Raw genomic sequence first — 14,809 nt, forward strand, 5'->3', positions numbered from 1 at the left:
GACTGAATGTTTGTGTCCCCCAATAATTCATATGTTGAAGGTCCAACCCCCCCCCCCGGTGTGGCTGTATTTGGAGATGGGGCCTCTACTGAGGGAATTACGGTTAAATGAAGTTCTAAGTGAGGGGCCCTCATCCCATAGGACTAGTGTCTTTGTAGGAAGAAACACCCGAGAGCTCCTGCTTTCTTCCTTTCCATGCACACAAAGAAGGGGTCATGGAAGCAAGCCGTGGGACGGCGCCACCTCCAGGCCAGGAGAAGGGGCCTCAGAACGAAACCCACCTTGCTGGCACCTTGACCTTGCACTTCTTAGCCTCCAGGACCATAAGGAGTAAAATTCTGTTTTTAAGCCACCCACTCTGTCATGGCAGCCCATGCAGACCAATACCCCTGCTTCTGCGGTCACTTCGTTCATAAGCCCAGAGTGAGGACAGGACTAGCTGGGGAGAGAGCAGAACTGATGTCCAGGGGGTGGGTCCTCTTGTCCCTCTAGTTCGTGTAGCCTCTTCTGCGTGGCTACCCTGGTGCACATTTACACGGCAGAGGAAGGTCTTTGCCCCTTGTCTGTCTTGAGAGGCTGGACCACACACCTATCTCCTTGTCCCTGGCTTTCCAGTCTCGTTCTTTTCAAGTCACTGAGCAGCTGGCTAACCCAGGATCCTCTGCCTGTGAATCAGTGTAAACGCACACCTCAGGCTCTCTCTTCTTCCACTGAAGGGGGGGTCGGGCACCCCCTGAAGTCCTGCCCAAGGAAGATTCTCCCTGCACAACTCTCTTTCCGGGCAGCCCCAAGTGGGGCTGCAGTGTGCCTCCGTCCACTCCCATGCACACTCATTTGTTAACCTGGGGCTTCTGGTGGTTTCTCTTCTGCTAACTGGTCACAGGGAATTGCCCCAAAGGGATGGCAGAACACCAGCGGCAGGTCCCCCGGCGTCTAAGCCACGTATCCACTTGATTTACTTGTGCCGCCCGGATGCGCTCCAGCCCAGTTCTGTGCCCGCGTCCGCATCGGACGGTGGGCGCTGCTGCTCACACCCGGCTCTGTTACTTGGAGCGGCGGATCCAAGCCAGCGTGTCCGTTTTCTTTTGCTGCATGACAAACTACTATGGACTTCGTGGCTTCAAACAGCACCCACTTACCATCTCCCAGTCTGTAAGGCCAAAACTGGGTAACTGCACAGTGGGCCCTCCGCTCGGTGTCTCACCAGGCGGAGATCCCGGGACGGCCGGGACTGCAGTGTCGTCCGAGGCGTAGGGTCCTCATCCAGATGCATTCAGGTTGTTGGCAGAATTTGGTTCCTGGCAGTTGCGGGACTGGGGTCCCCGTCTTCCTGCTGGCTGTTGATTGGGAATCACTGTCAGTCCCTAGAGGCCACCCTCCGGTCCTAGCCACATAGGTCTCTCCTAGCATGCTAGTTTCTTCTTCAAGACCAGCGGGAGATTCTCTCTCCAGTCAGCTAGGATAGGGTCTCACATAACGTAATCACAGGGGTGACTGTTGCAGCCTATGGAGACTCAAGCGAAGGGGATTATAGCGGACATGTGTACGGGTGGGGGCGGGCTGGATGCTTGCCGTTATTCTAGAATTCTGCCTGCATGGGGCGCCAGGGTGGCTCAATTGGTTAAGTGTCTGGCTCTTGATTTTGGCTCAGGTCGTGATCTCAGGATCTTGGGATTGAGCCCCATGTCGGGGTCTAGCTCCACGCTCAGAGTGGAGTCTGCTTGAGATTCTCACTCTCCCTCTCCCTCGCTACTGCTCTTTCTCTCTAAAAAAAAAATTTTTTTTTTAAACAGAATTCTGTCTGCACACCTATCATCTTATAGAGTCCCAGCAGGAAACAGAGCCCTCGAATTGGGGTAATTTAAGGAGGGTGTCAATAAGGGAACTAATAAAAAGACTTGGGGGGCGCCTGGGTGGCGCAGTCGTTAAGTGCCTGCTTTCGGCTCAGGGCGTGATCCCTGCATTCTGGGATCGAGCCCCACATCAGGCTCCTCCGGTAGGAGCCTGCTTCTTCCTCTCCCACTCCCCCTGCTTGTGTTCCCTCTCTCGCTGGCTGTCTCTCTATGTCAAATTAATAAATAAAAAAAATCTTAAAAAAAAAAAAAAAGACTTGGGAGGCAGTTAGTGCAGTCGCTAGCAAGCTTCATTAGCATTCCTAGGGCTGAAGAAGTGAGAGGACAGAGCAGCTAGTGGGACCTGGAAGGAGACAGTCACGCGGAGAATCTGCTATGACAGAGCAATGACCTCTCTCAGGGACACCTTGGAGGAAGGGAGCGGGGAGAGTAATGGCTGTGGCCTCCCCCCACCCCCCCTCCAATCTGCTGCCAGGGCTCCTCGATGCTGAGCTCAGCCAGAAGCCAGAGGACCAAGGAGCCCCTTAATACAGTCCCCACAGGTCAGCCTCCTGGGGCCCAGCGCTGGGGAGAGGACAGGGGCCAGGGGAACAGAGGCGGCAGGAGGACAGCCAGCCAGCAGCTCAGGTCACACAGCTCTTGGGTGTCCTGTGGCTGTGGGGTCCAGCCTCCCCCAGAGCCAGCGGCCAGGAGAGCTGCCAGCAGAGGACAGCAGGCCGGGCTGCAGACCGTCAGCACTGCACTAACTCCGGGGGCACTCCGGCGATCGCCCCGTCCCCACCGCAACCTGCCCCCAATGCTCCACGCTCTGCTGGGCCTGCTGGGTCACGGGGCCTGTGTGGCCGGGCAGCTGGCACCGTAATCTGGATAAAATGCAGAGTCCTCTCTTACTTCAGGCCCATCCCAGGCTGGCGGGCGTGCCAGATCCCCAGCAAATGAAGAAATGGCCCCCAGGTGCAGACAACTTCCAAAAACCCGAAGAGACCCCTTCGGGTCCGAGCTTCTTACGTAGTAGTAGCCGGTGCGAGGTATAGCCATGTGTCTTTCAGGGTAGGGGCGCCATTCCAGATTCCAGCTCCTCCTGCCCTCTGGTCTCCAGGAAGCCAGAGACCGAGGGAGGCCGGGGCATGCTGTCCACAGGGGTCACAGCCCCTCTGGACACAAAGCGGTGTGGAGAAGAAAAGGGATCCGTACGTGAGACACAGAGGGAGAGTAACCAGCCCACATCTCCAGACCGAGGCGCAAACTAGAACCCTCACTTTAACAACCACTGCTGGCCCCCTGCACCCCATATTGCCTCCTGCACCCCCACATCGCCCCCTGCCTGGGCGATGGCGCTGGCCTTCTAACTGGTGAGTTTGCCTCCCTCTCCTCCGCACCACCCCTCACTCTGTTCTCCGTAAACAGAGTCATCCTTATAAAATAGGAATCAAATCAAGTCACTCCCCTGCCCCAAACCCTGCAGTGGCTCCCATGGCTCTTCAAGTAAATCCCCAAGTCCCGGGCCTGGCCTCTGAGGTTCTGGATCAAATGGCTCCATACAGGCTTGTCCCTGAGACAGATTCACCATGGGTCCATGCATGAGCCGCTCTGGTTTGCTTGTTTGTTTGTTTTTAATGTGACAAGCACCCATGAATCCATCACTCCAGACAAAAGCCCTCCACCCAGCCATCTGGTCCCCAATCCTGCTCTCACCTCCCCCACCCGTGGTCACCAGCATCCTGAATCCCAGGGCCTCATTTGCTTGCTTTCCTTTTTTTTTTTTTTTTAAATTTCATCACATCCATATGTATTCCTAAATGGTTGGTTTTTTAAAGTTATTTTAGGCTATTGTCTTTGGAGCAAACTTTTTTCACTGAATATTATATTGCTCAAGCTCATCCATGTTGCCGTGGGCTGCTGTACCCCATTTGTTTTACCCGCCACATGATGCTCCCTCATGACAACCCAGGCTTCTCACACTCTCCCTCCTGCTGGTGCTCAGGTGTGCGGGTTCTGCTGTGGGCCAGTGCTGCTGAGGACATCACTGCCCAGGCCCCTACTGGCCCACCTCTCCCTTCACCTTCCACCACTCTTCCCCTCACCCACCACATGCCAGCAGGCTGGCCTCTTGTATACACTCTGAGCTCCTCCCTGCCCCAGGGCCTTTGCACCTGCCTTTTCCACTTTCTGGAATGCTTTTGCCAGTCTGGCTCTTGTTTGTCTTTCTGGTGTCAGGACAATGTCACCTTTCAGATGCCTGCCCTGGATCTAGAATCCTCCCCTCCCAGGAACTGTCCCCATGGGCCCGAAATCTTGGGCAGCTCAGGGAAGGATGGCTGGAGCACAGGGGCACAAGGTTGGGGTAAGAGATGGGCCAGAGAAGCTGTTCGAGAGCAGATGCAGGAAGGCCTTGAATGCCGTGGCAACGAGGCTGTGCATGTCTTTGTTGTCCACAGTGTGTTAGGATCAGGGCCCCTTGAAAGAAGCCTAGTGCAGCCAGGGTCCTCCTCCGACCTCTGAGGATGGGCAGCTCCCACATATGCTTGAATACAAGGCAAGTGGGTTTTCCCCCCAATTTATCCCTCAGAAGAGGGGGGGTTGCCTCACATTTGAGTCTTTACATAGTTTTACGCTTATGGGGCATTTGTTTAATTACTTTATTTTGAGAAACAAAGTTTTAGTTGGGAAATGCATATTGGACTAAACAAGCTCCAGTGTTTGGGGCAGTTCTGAGGGTTACCCGAAAATTGGTAGGAAAGAGAGATGGAGAATCTTATCACTGGCAGAGTCACCATCCAGAGGGGTGTGGCCTGACAGTCTTCAGAAGGGGAAACCGAGGCCTGGGGAGGCGCGTGACTTCCCAACGTGTAGCCCCAGCCCTAGAATACAACGTCCCTGCTTGCTCGGCCTTCAGGCTTTTGCAGGACAGTATGAATGGAGTCGAGCAGGCCAGCCACAAGGCACACAGAACCTCTCTGCTTTCTTGGCCTTGAGGGCAGGGATGAAGCTGTGAGCCTCGTAGCCAGGAGACTTGAGTTCGGACTCCCAGCTTCCCCCTAACCAGCCGCGGGGCTGTGGGCATGTTGCCTCTCCTCTCGGGGTCTCGGCTTCCTCCTTTGCTGGGCGGACCTAATGGTAGTGCCCTGTCCTAGGATGTTGTGAGGGTCCAGCTCCTGCCGCCGAGTGGGGAGGCCCTCATTCCTCGGAGCGGGGAGCCACTACCTCCAGCAGGCCAAGGGCAGGGTGGGGGCCGGCAGCCTCAACGGTGCCTGCGGTGCACGGCAGAGCAAGGGCAGCAGCGGGGCTGGGGGCCCAGCAGGGCCGAGAGCTCTCGCCATGGGAGCATGTGTTTGCCACCACAGGCCCTGAATGTCTTGTAAAACTCACAATTTGTTCAAAAGAATAAACAGCATGAAAGGGGTGCAGAGCCTTCATCCAGGGCTGGTGGCGGGGTGGGGAGCGCCTTGGAGGCTGGTTTCCATTTAAACCAGATTTGGAGGCATCTGTTCTTGCAGGGCTCCAGGTCTGGGAAGCCCTGCCCGGTACAGACTGTGTGCTTGGCTCTGGCCCTGGATGACGGACACAAGGCCTCACTTTCTCCATCTGTGCAGCAGGGATAACAACAGGATTATTCTATACACTATGGGATTAATATATGCAAGGTGCTTAGAAAGTGCCCGGGAAGGATGAGCTGTTATTCTTATAGGAGACACACATGTACGAGTTCTGTGATGCCCAGAGGGGTCAGCGCTAGACAGAGGAAGCCTGGGACCTATGGGACCTGGGGGAGCCCCTGGCCAGCTTAAAGAGACCGAGGTTTCCTGGAGAAGGGGACACTAGTTTTCCAACATCAACTGGGGACAAGGTGGACAGAGATAAGTCCTGGCAGATACGAAGCACATGTAAAAGCTCTGAGGTTGGAAAGGTTTTCGTATCTGAGAAACTAAAAGAAACTCTCTGGGGCTGGGTCACATGGATCATGGGCTGCCCTTAGAGGATGCCCAAACCAGCCTGGGGCATCCCAGAAGCCTTCCTAAAGGAAGTGACTTTCAGGCTTGGTGTTGAAGAACGAGAAGGCATTAGTTCATCAGGAAGGAAGGTGTTCTAGGTAGAGGGAACAGCAGGTGCAAAGGCACGGAGACCCAAGGGAGCGGGGTATGGTGTGGGGTGAGCCTGGCCAGCTCAGTGGGTGAATGGGCTGAGAGTGGGATGAAAAAGTATCTGTTGGGCTCGGGAACAAGGGGTGAATGAGTGAATGTGAGGCAGGAAGGGTTAGTGAGAGAACACTCAGGCTCTGAAGGGAGGACAGAAATGGGAAGTGGCTGGTGAGGGCCGGGGGGCCATGCATGTGTGAAGATGAGCTGAGAGCATCTCTAAGTGCTGCTGAGAAAAGGGCAGAAGAAAGGCTGCAGGTGGAGGGGGCAGGTGATGGGGCGTGGAGGATGGGGAGGACTGTGAGTCTGCAGCCAGGGGTCACAAGAAGCCATGAGATGGGTCTGGGGGAGCAGGAGAGAGGCCTGCGGTGGGAGTCTGGGAGATTGGAGGGAAGGGAGATGGAGAAGGCTTGCTGTGAGCTCCAGGAGAGTCTGTCGCCAGTACTTGGACAGGGCCAGCCTGCAGGGGTCTCCGGTGTGTGAGCTCTGAATGAGTGGAGGGGTGTGGAGCTGGGCAAGGGGCCCCAGGCCCCAAACCTGGGGCAGCTCTGAGACTAGGATGGGAAATCTAACTCGCCCTCAGGCTCAGTGATCAATCATCCCAGTAGTGCTGGGGGTCTGGGGCAAGAGGAGCTGGGAGTCAGGCTGTGGGGAGGGAGGACAGTGGAAGCAATGGGGGGGGGAGGGGAGGGACTGACCAGAGGACACGGGGCGGGGGGGGGGGGCGCTGGGCGGGGGTAGGGGATTGGTGGGGGTAGCTCTGGCTTCTTAGCTGGTTTCCCTGGCTCTGGAAGCCCTCTCTCCAGGACCAGCCACTGCAGGATGGTGACCCTCCCCAGCACCCCTGCGTCTACCCTGTGGGCACATGTCACACCTGCCTGGCATCTCTAGGAGGCTCTTGTGTTCTCTGAGTCCTGAGTTGGGGGGAGATTAGTAATCTCCAAAGTCCCTTCTGATGATTGGTTTGGTTGTGTTCACGAGCTTGTCCAAGGTTTCACAGTGAGTGCAAGGGGGAATCCAGGCCTCTGGCCCCGTCCTCCACTGGGGATAGCCCCTTGCAGCCTCTGGGCTCCCCAATCTCCTGCCGCCAGCGCTTCAAGTAGAGGCGCCTGTGGGGAAAGCTGAGGGAACAGACACTAGGGGGCGCCATGACCCAAGCCATCCAGCTACTCCTAGCGGGAGTGCTCCGCTCTCTTTATTTATACGATATTTCTAAAGGCTGTTAGCTGCAATGAGAATTCTTAAGTTTATCACGGTGTAGGGTTTCTCCTGTCCTTGAGAGGAGGCAGGAGGCCCAACTCCGTTCCCAGATCTGCCAGAGGCTTCATGCCAGCCCAGCCAGTGCTCTCTGGGCCTGTTTCCCCTTGGTCTATGATGTTGTCTTTCTCCCTTGGGTGGGCGAGGGCAGGAGAGGGCCCAGAACTGCCTGTGCCCCCCACCCCCACTGCAGCGGTCTTGAACTTTCCCCCAGACTCCCACTGCCTTTGGGTAGTCCTCATGGTCGTCAGGTTGCCCCCAGGCTCTAGAGGGCTCTGGGATTTGCTGAAGATGTTTCCACCCTGGCCCAACACTCACAGCCCTCTGGGAAATCAGGGCAGGAGCCCCGACTCTGCTGGTGTGGAAACTGAGGCGCAGGGAAGTGAATGCCTGAAAATACTCGCAGCTCTGCACTCTGGGCCTTGGGGCCAGGGTGTGCTCTGTCTCTTCCCTACTTGCGTGGAGGACCCAGGAAGCAGAAATCCCTAGGGACCAGGGTTAGGGGCCACAAAGATATCATCAGCCCAGTAGAAGGCTGCCTGGAGCCCTGGAGCACGGCTGCCAACCTCAAAGGCCTCAGAAGGGCTGGGAATCTGCCTCTGTAGAACTTGCCCCAAGTGGCTCTGAACCGGGGGACTGAAGACCACTGTATGAGAAGGCACTCATACCTCAGTGGAGGTCGCCCCAGGCTGGACACGTCTCCAAGCTCAGCAGCCGCACTCCGGCTCCTTTCTTCTTTCATCCAAGCAGCAGTAACTGACACCCCCATCCCCTCCTGCTGAGTCCGACCCCCACCCCCACCGCCGTGCCAGCGCACTCAGAGAGAAACCACTGCCTGTCAAGCCTCGGGGGGAGCCGCCCACCTACTGCAGACCACCTACTGTGGTCCATGCGGACCATGCGGACAATTCCCGTGAACCTGGGAAGTTCAGGGAAAAGTGTTCCAGACAGAGGGAACAGCATGAACAAATGCCTGGAAGCAAGAGGCAGAACTGAAAGAATGGGAGAGGAGGGTATGATGGGAAGAAGGCCAAGGCTCTGATATGGGGGACCTGAGGCCTCACTAAGGCCTTTGAACTTTCAAGCGGGGGTAGGAGAGCTCGGATGTCTCTCACACTGGTCTGCAAGTGTCCTTTCCCTTGAAGGTCTCCCACCGGCCTGGGGGCTCCCATTGCTAACTGTGTGAGTCCACCCCTGGTCCCCCCGCAAAGCACTGTCCCCTAGTGTTGAGCTGCCCCCACTGGAATGCAGGCTGGGAGGGGGCGGTGGAACTGGGAGGGTGGGAGCTGAGGCTGCCAGAGCAGGCAGAGAGGTGGGGCTGGAGGGGCGCTGAGGGGGGCGGGTGGGGAGCAGCTGATTTGTTTTAGAGCACGGGGCTCTGGGCTGCTTTTCTAAACTGCAGCATCAAAGGCTGCTTGGAAACGTGTACAGAATAAGGTGGAATATTATGGAAATTGTCTCCTCTGCGTTGTGGCCTAGGAATTCACGGTCATTGAGAAGAATTTCCCCTGGTCCCGTATTTCCCTCTCTTTGAAAGTAAAGCTTTCGGATCAAATAAATGCAAATACGTTTCTTCTGAACTCAACTGGCTTCACGAGCCATAACATAAATGGATTGAACTTTGTTCAAACCACCCTTCCAGCATCGGAGGGTCAAGCCGACTGTCCTCCACGGAGTCACTGTGGGAATGTTCCCATTCTCATCTTTCCCGTGACCATCGCTTGCAGTCATGGGCCCCCCGAGAGCCGCCGGGCCGCGGGGGAGCCAGCTCCCGCCCTCCCCTGGCCGAGCATCGGTGTCTGAGCGCCACTGTCTTCTCCTACCAAGGGGACAAATTACACCTACGCCTCATTCGGTGTTGTTTTTCTCAAAGCAATACAAACACATTGTTTCAAAGAACCAGATGGTACGCCATGGGCTTTGAACAAGCATCGCCGGTCCCCGCATTGTCCCTCTCACCCAGCCCCACTCCCAGCACCACTTTCCGGAGCAGCTCCATTCAAATCCTGAAGCCATTTCTTCTTGTTCACTTTCCTAACTTCTGTACAACATGTGACCTGCTCGCTCCTGACTCCTCACTTTGAGATACTGCTGTTGGCTTCCAGACGAGGACAGTGATGATCTTTCCGCCGGTGCTCCCGCCTCCTCCCTCTTCCCCAGGCTCCCAGTAGTTGTGGCACACACATTTTCAATACGGAGATATTCTGGATTTCCGTTATCATGACTGCGTAACTGTTCGCAGTTCCTCCAAACACTGGACTCTGATTACTTTCTTTTTCTTGTACTTTTATGGTTTTCCGGAACTAATAACTAACTTGTTTCCTCGTGTGTCTGGTTTTCTATGTTGCTCATGCTAATTCTTCCCAAACGCTTAAAATTTTTTTAAATTTATTTAAGGACTCTCTATACCCAACGTCGAGATTGAACTCACAACCCCGAGCCAGCCAGGCGCCCCTTCCCCTGACCCTTCTGGCAGCCACGCACGCCACCTCTCCCCACGACTGCTGCCAAATGTGTCAGAGCCCGCAGCTGCCTCCAGCCCTGCTGTGCTGCCGTCCGCCTGGCCTTCATCTCGACGGTCTCCTGCGCTGGACTCCTCTGTGTAAGGGCCCATGTCTTCTTGTCCTTGCTTTATCCTCTCAGCTTAGTGGAGTTTATCCTCCAGCAACTTTTTGAAAAAACTGGCATGTCTGAAAATACCTTTGTTCTGCACTCCCCCTCGGTGAATAGTTTAGCTGGGCATAGAATTCCAGGTTGAAAGTGTCCTCATTCAGAATGTTTTAGATTTGTACTCCACACTTGTCTCTGTGCGCTCTGTCTTTGTACGGAGCTTTCTATTTCTTCTCTCTGTCTCCTCTTTTAAGGATTCCCTCTTTTATCCCTGGTTTTCTCAAGTTTTCAAATGATGCGCCTGGGTGAGGGGCTTGTTCTCATCCATGGTACCGCGCCCTCAGTGAGCTCCTCGAAGCTGGAGGCTCAATCCTTCCATTCTGGAAATTTTTCTTATCATGCTTCTTTGATAACTTTCCTTCCTTCATTTTGTCTTTTCTCTCTTTCTGGAACGTTTATTAGTCAGTTATGGACTCTCTAGATTGAGCCTCAATCCCCCTTCCTTCTTGTTTTCCCTTCTTGATTTCTACGACTTTGTGTGTACTCTCTGAGCTGTTTCCTTCATTACCTTCCACAATTTCTATCAAAGATTTCATTTCCTTTGTCTTGTTTCTTTTGGTTTTGCCCTGCTGCCTGCCTTGTCTCTGTCTCCTCCGGGGTTTCTCCCTGACGTGTTCCTGGTGTTCCTCGCAGGCACTAAAAACCCACAGGAAACCGTGCACCTATTTCTGGGGGGAACGAACACGACTTGTTGACTGTGGGCTTCACTGGGGTGAACTGGTGGCAAGTCAGCTTTTTTGGGAGGGCTCCAAAAGCCTGTTTCCGGAGGCCAGCCACTGCAGAGAAGACTCTCCATCCTCCTGTCCTTCATGTGGTGGTAGTGGGGGTGGGGGTGGGGGCAGCTGCTCCGTGTCTCCGGGCCAGGGTCCCCTCTGGTTCTGTCTCTGGAGAATGACCTCCATTCCTGGTCTCCTGGGAGTGGCTGTGCAGGTGGGGAAAGGGGGTACTGGGGAGTCTGACTGCTCCTACACTGGCTTGCCACCAGCCCTCTTCTTTTTAGTCTGCCCCCTTCCCCTTTCCCCCTTCCTTAATATCTGGTGCCTCGGAGTCCTGAGCCTTTCTGGGGCTCTGCGGGCAGCGCTGCTCCCATCTGGCAGTGCCCCCTCTGCAGCCATGGAGCTGCTTCCGCCCTGCCCTTCAGGCTCCCCTCGCCGCCAGCCCCATCTTCCCCCGGCAACTCCCCTGTTCTCATGGTCTTTTTTATTGCTGTACTGTCACCTTCACGGAGTTGTAGGAAGAGATGAGATCCACACTTATGTGTAACTTCTCTCCACTATTTCAGTTAGACTTTGCTTGTGTCAGGCCATCAGAGGGACCAGCGAAACCTCACTGTCATTGTAACAGCCGATATTTGTCCAGGGCTGTGAAGTTACAATGTATTATCTCGTGGGATTCTTAGTACCACCCTAACGAGGGAAATCATACATATGAAGCTGGGCCAGGGAGGTGGGTGACTTGGCCAAGGTCACCCGGTGAGGCTGGTCAAATTCCTCAGCCAGAGTCAGAGCCTTGGGTGGTCCTGGTCAGCCGACCTCTCCAGCCTCCCTCCTCCCCACCCCTACCTGCTGCATTGGACTGAACTCTGTCCAGTGCTCTGCTCACCCCACGTTCTCTCTCTTACTTCCACACCTTTGCATGGGTTGTTGCCCTGGAGAAGGAACCAGAGACACTGGGGGGCGGCTTGCTTGTAAGAATAAAGATTATCCGGGCTCCCACAGCGGGGGCGAAAACCCTCAACTCACCTCCCACGAGCCTTTGGGTCTGCAAGAGCACCTTTCCACAGCCTTTCTTTGTGGTTTCTCTAGAAATAAGACTCTTTCCTTTATTAATTTTGATTTGAATAAAAGATTTGCTTTAGCCTGCGCCTGGGAGGTATACCCTTCCCAGCAATTCTTTTTTCTTTTTACTTGAGGAGAGTTGTTGTTTTAATAATTGGTGCCTAACCTGTTAGTTTTCTGTCTCTGAGGTGAGACAGCTGACCAAGCAAGGGACAGGGTTTCATACTGATGAGAAACACAGTGCCAGTGGGAAAAATAATAATTAGGCATTTGGTGCTGCCGCCAAGATGGTCACTTACTGGAATGCATGGATTTTGTCATCATTAAGAGGTTTATATGAAATTCAGCACGCAGACTCAGCACATAATGGCTTTATTGAGATCGAATTTACCTACCATACAAGTCACGCGCCTAAAGTGTACGACTCAACGATTTTTATCATATTCACAGCGTCGGGCAACCATCATTACTATCAATTTTCTGTTTCCATCACCCCCAGAAGAAACCCCACACTCGTTCGCAGTTACTCCCCATTCCCTCTCAAGCTCCCATCCTGGACACACACGAATCTACTTTCTATCACTCTACGTTTGCCTACTTGGGACATTGCGTATACGTGGACTCACACAATACGTGATCTTTTGTTACTGGCTTCATTTCACTGAGCATAACGTCCTCAAGGTTTGCCCATCTCGTGGCAATATTAATACTCCATTTTCTCAGTGCTCCATGCGGTTCCATTGTATGGACACACTACGTGCTGTTTATGATGAACATTTGAGTTGTTCCCACTTTTTGGCCATCACGCATCATGCTGCTACGAACATTCACGTGCGAGACTTGGTGTGGACACGTGTTTTCATTTCTCTTGGGTTTTAGTCCACCGAAGAGTGGAATGACTAGGTCATATGTGACATCCATGTTTCACTTTTTAAGGAGCTGCCACATGGTTTTCCACGGCAGCTGCACTATTGCAACCCCACCTGCAATGTCTGAGGGTTCTGAGTTCGCCACAGCCTCGCTGACCCTTGTTATCGTCTGCCTTTGGGATGATAGCCTTCCTGGTGGGTGGGAAGTGGCATCCCGTTGGGGTTTGGATTTGCATTTCCCTGGTGGCTAATGATGTTGAGCATTGTTTCATGCGCTCGTTGGCCATTCGTAAATCTTCTTTGGAGCAATGTTGATTCAGATCTCTTGCCCATTTTTTCATCAGGTTGTCTTTTTATTATTGAGTTGTAAATGTTCTCTCTATATTCCAGATACAGGCTCCCTACCAGATATAAGATTTGCAAGTACTTTCTCCCAATTCTGTGGATTGTCTTTTCACTTTCTTGTGTCCTTTGAAGCACAAATTTTTTAACTTTAGTGTTCTATTTATCTTTGTTGTGTTAGTGCTGCTGTGCTTTTCCTGCCGTATTTAAGAAAACACTGCCTAATCCAAGGTCACGAAAATGTACTTCTGTATTTTTTTCTTAGAATTCTAGTTTTAACTCTTCCACGTAGGTCTTTGGTTCATTTTAAGTTAATCTTTATATATGATGTGAGAGAGGGGTCCAGCTTCATTCTTTTGCATGTGGGTATCCAGTTGTCCCAGCACCATTTGTTGTAAGGACTATTCCTTCCCCAATTAATTGTCTTGGCATCCTCTCCAAACATCAATTACCTGTACACGTGAAGCTGTCTCTGAAACCGCAGTTCCATCTATTGATCTACACCTCTGTCATTATACCAGTACCCCACGGCTTCGATTACTATACAGCTTGGTGAATTGTGAAGTTGGGAAGTGTTATTTTGTTATTTTTCAAGAGCATTTTGAATGTTTTGGGTTCCTTGAATATAATACGAGTTTATAATATAAATGGATTATCAATTTCTGCAAAGAATGCAGGTGGGATTTTGATAGGGACTGTGTTGAATCTGTAGACCAACTTGCAGAGTATTGTTATCTTAACAATATTAAGTCTTCTGATCCATGAACAGGGGGTGTCTTTCCATTCATTTAGGTCTTCTTTCATTTCTTTCTACAATGTTTTGTAGTTTTCAGAATCCATGTTTTGTACTTCTGGTTTACTCTTTTCAGTGTTATTGTAAATGGACTTTTTTCTTAATTTCACTTTTGATTATTTATTGCAAATGCAGAGAAATTCAGTTAACTTTTGTGTATTGATCTCATATCCTACAGCCTTGCTGTACTTGTTTATTAGCTCTAACAGTTTTATTGTGGATTCCTTAGGATTTTCTATATACAAAAGTATGTCATCTACAAATAGATATGGTTTTACTTCTTTTCCAAACTGGATGCCTTTTATTTCTTCACCTAATAACCCTGGCTAGAACCTCTAGTATCCTATAGATGTCAGTTTGGCCTACTGGTTTACAGTATTGTTCAGCTCTTCTGTTTCCTTGCTGATCTGCTGCCTAGTTCTATCCATTATTGAAAGTGAGGTATTAAAGCCTCCATCTATTACTGAATTGTATCTCTTTTCAGTTCTGTCAGTTTTTGCTTCATGTATTTTGGGCTCTGCTCTTCACACGTTTATGTTTATAATTGTTGTATCTTCTTGATGGATTGACTCTTTTACCACATATACCCCTTTATCTCTAGTAACTTTTTTTTTTTTGGTTTGTTTTAAAATTGGTCTTGGGCAGACTTCAAAAAAAATATTAGAACAGCAACTTCTCCCACAGGCTCCTGTTGGGTTCCAAGCAAGGAAAACAAGAGGCATGTCTCAGCCTCTGTCAAATGGTCACTCACGCCTTTTCCTTCTCCCCTAGGCAACAGTTCCAAACCTCAGTGTCCCTACCTTTAAAATGAGAGGATTGGGACTTAGAGATGCCAAGATTTTCTTTAGCCCTTTTTGGGTTCAGGCATTCTGCAAGTAATACTAATACTATGTTATTTATTAACTGTTTACTGTATATCTAGCCCTTTCAGATGGCTCATCCCATTTACATAAGTTCCAGTGAGGTAGAAATTTTTGTCCCTATTTTATACCTTAGGAAACTAGGGCTGAAAAAAGCTGGAGTATATTTGGAAAGTAGGAATAGGCATGAAGAAGCAATAAATGTCACCATCAACCCCATCTTCCAAAGACAAACCACTCTTAATCTTTGG

Source organism: Ursus americanus, chromosome 12 (assembly GCF_024610735.1).
Source record: "Ursus americanus isolate L20-20 chromosome 12, mUrsAme1.1.p, whole genome shotgun sequence".
NCBI lineage: Eukaryota > Metazoa > Chordata > Mammalia > Carnivora > Ursidae > Ursus > Ursus americanus.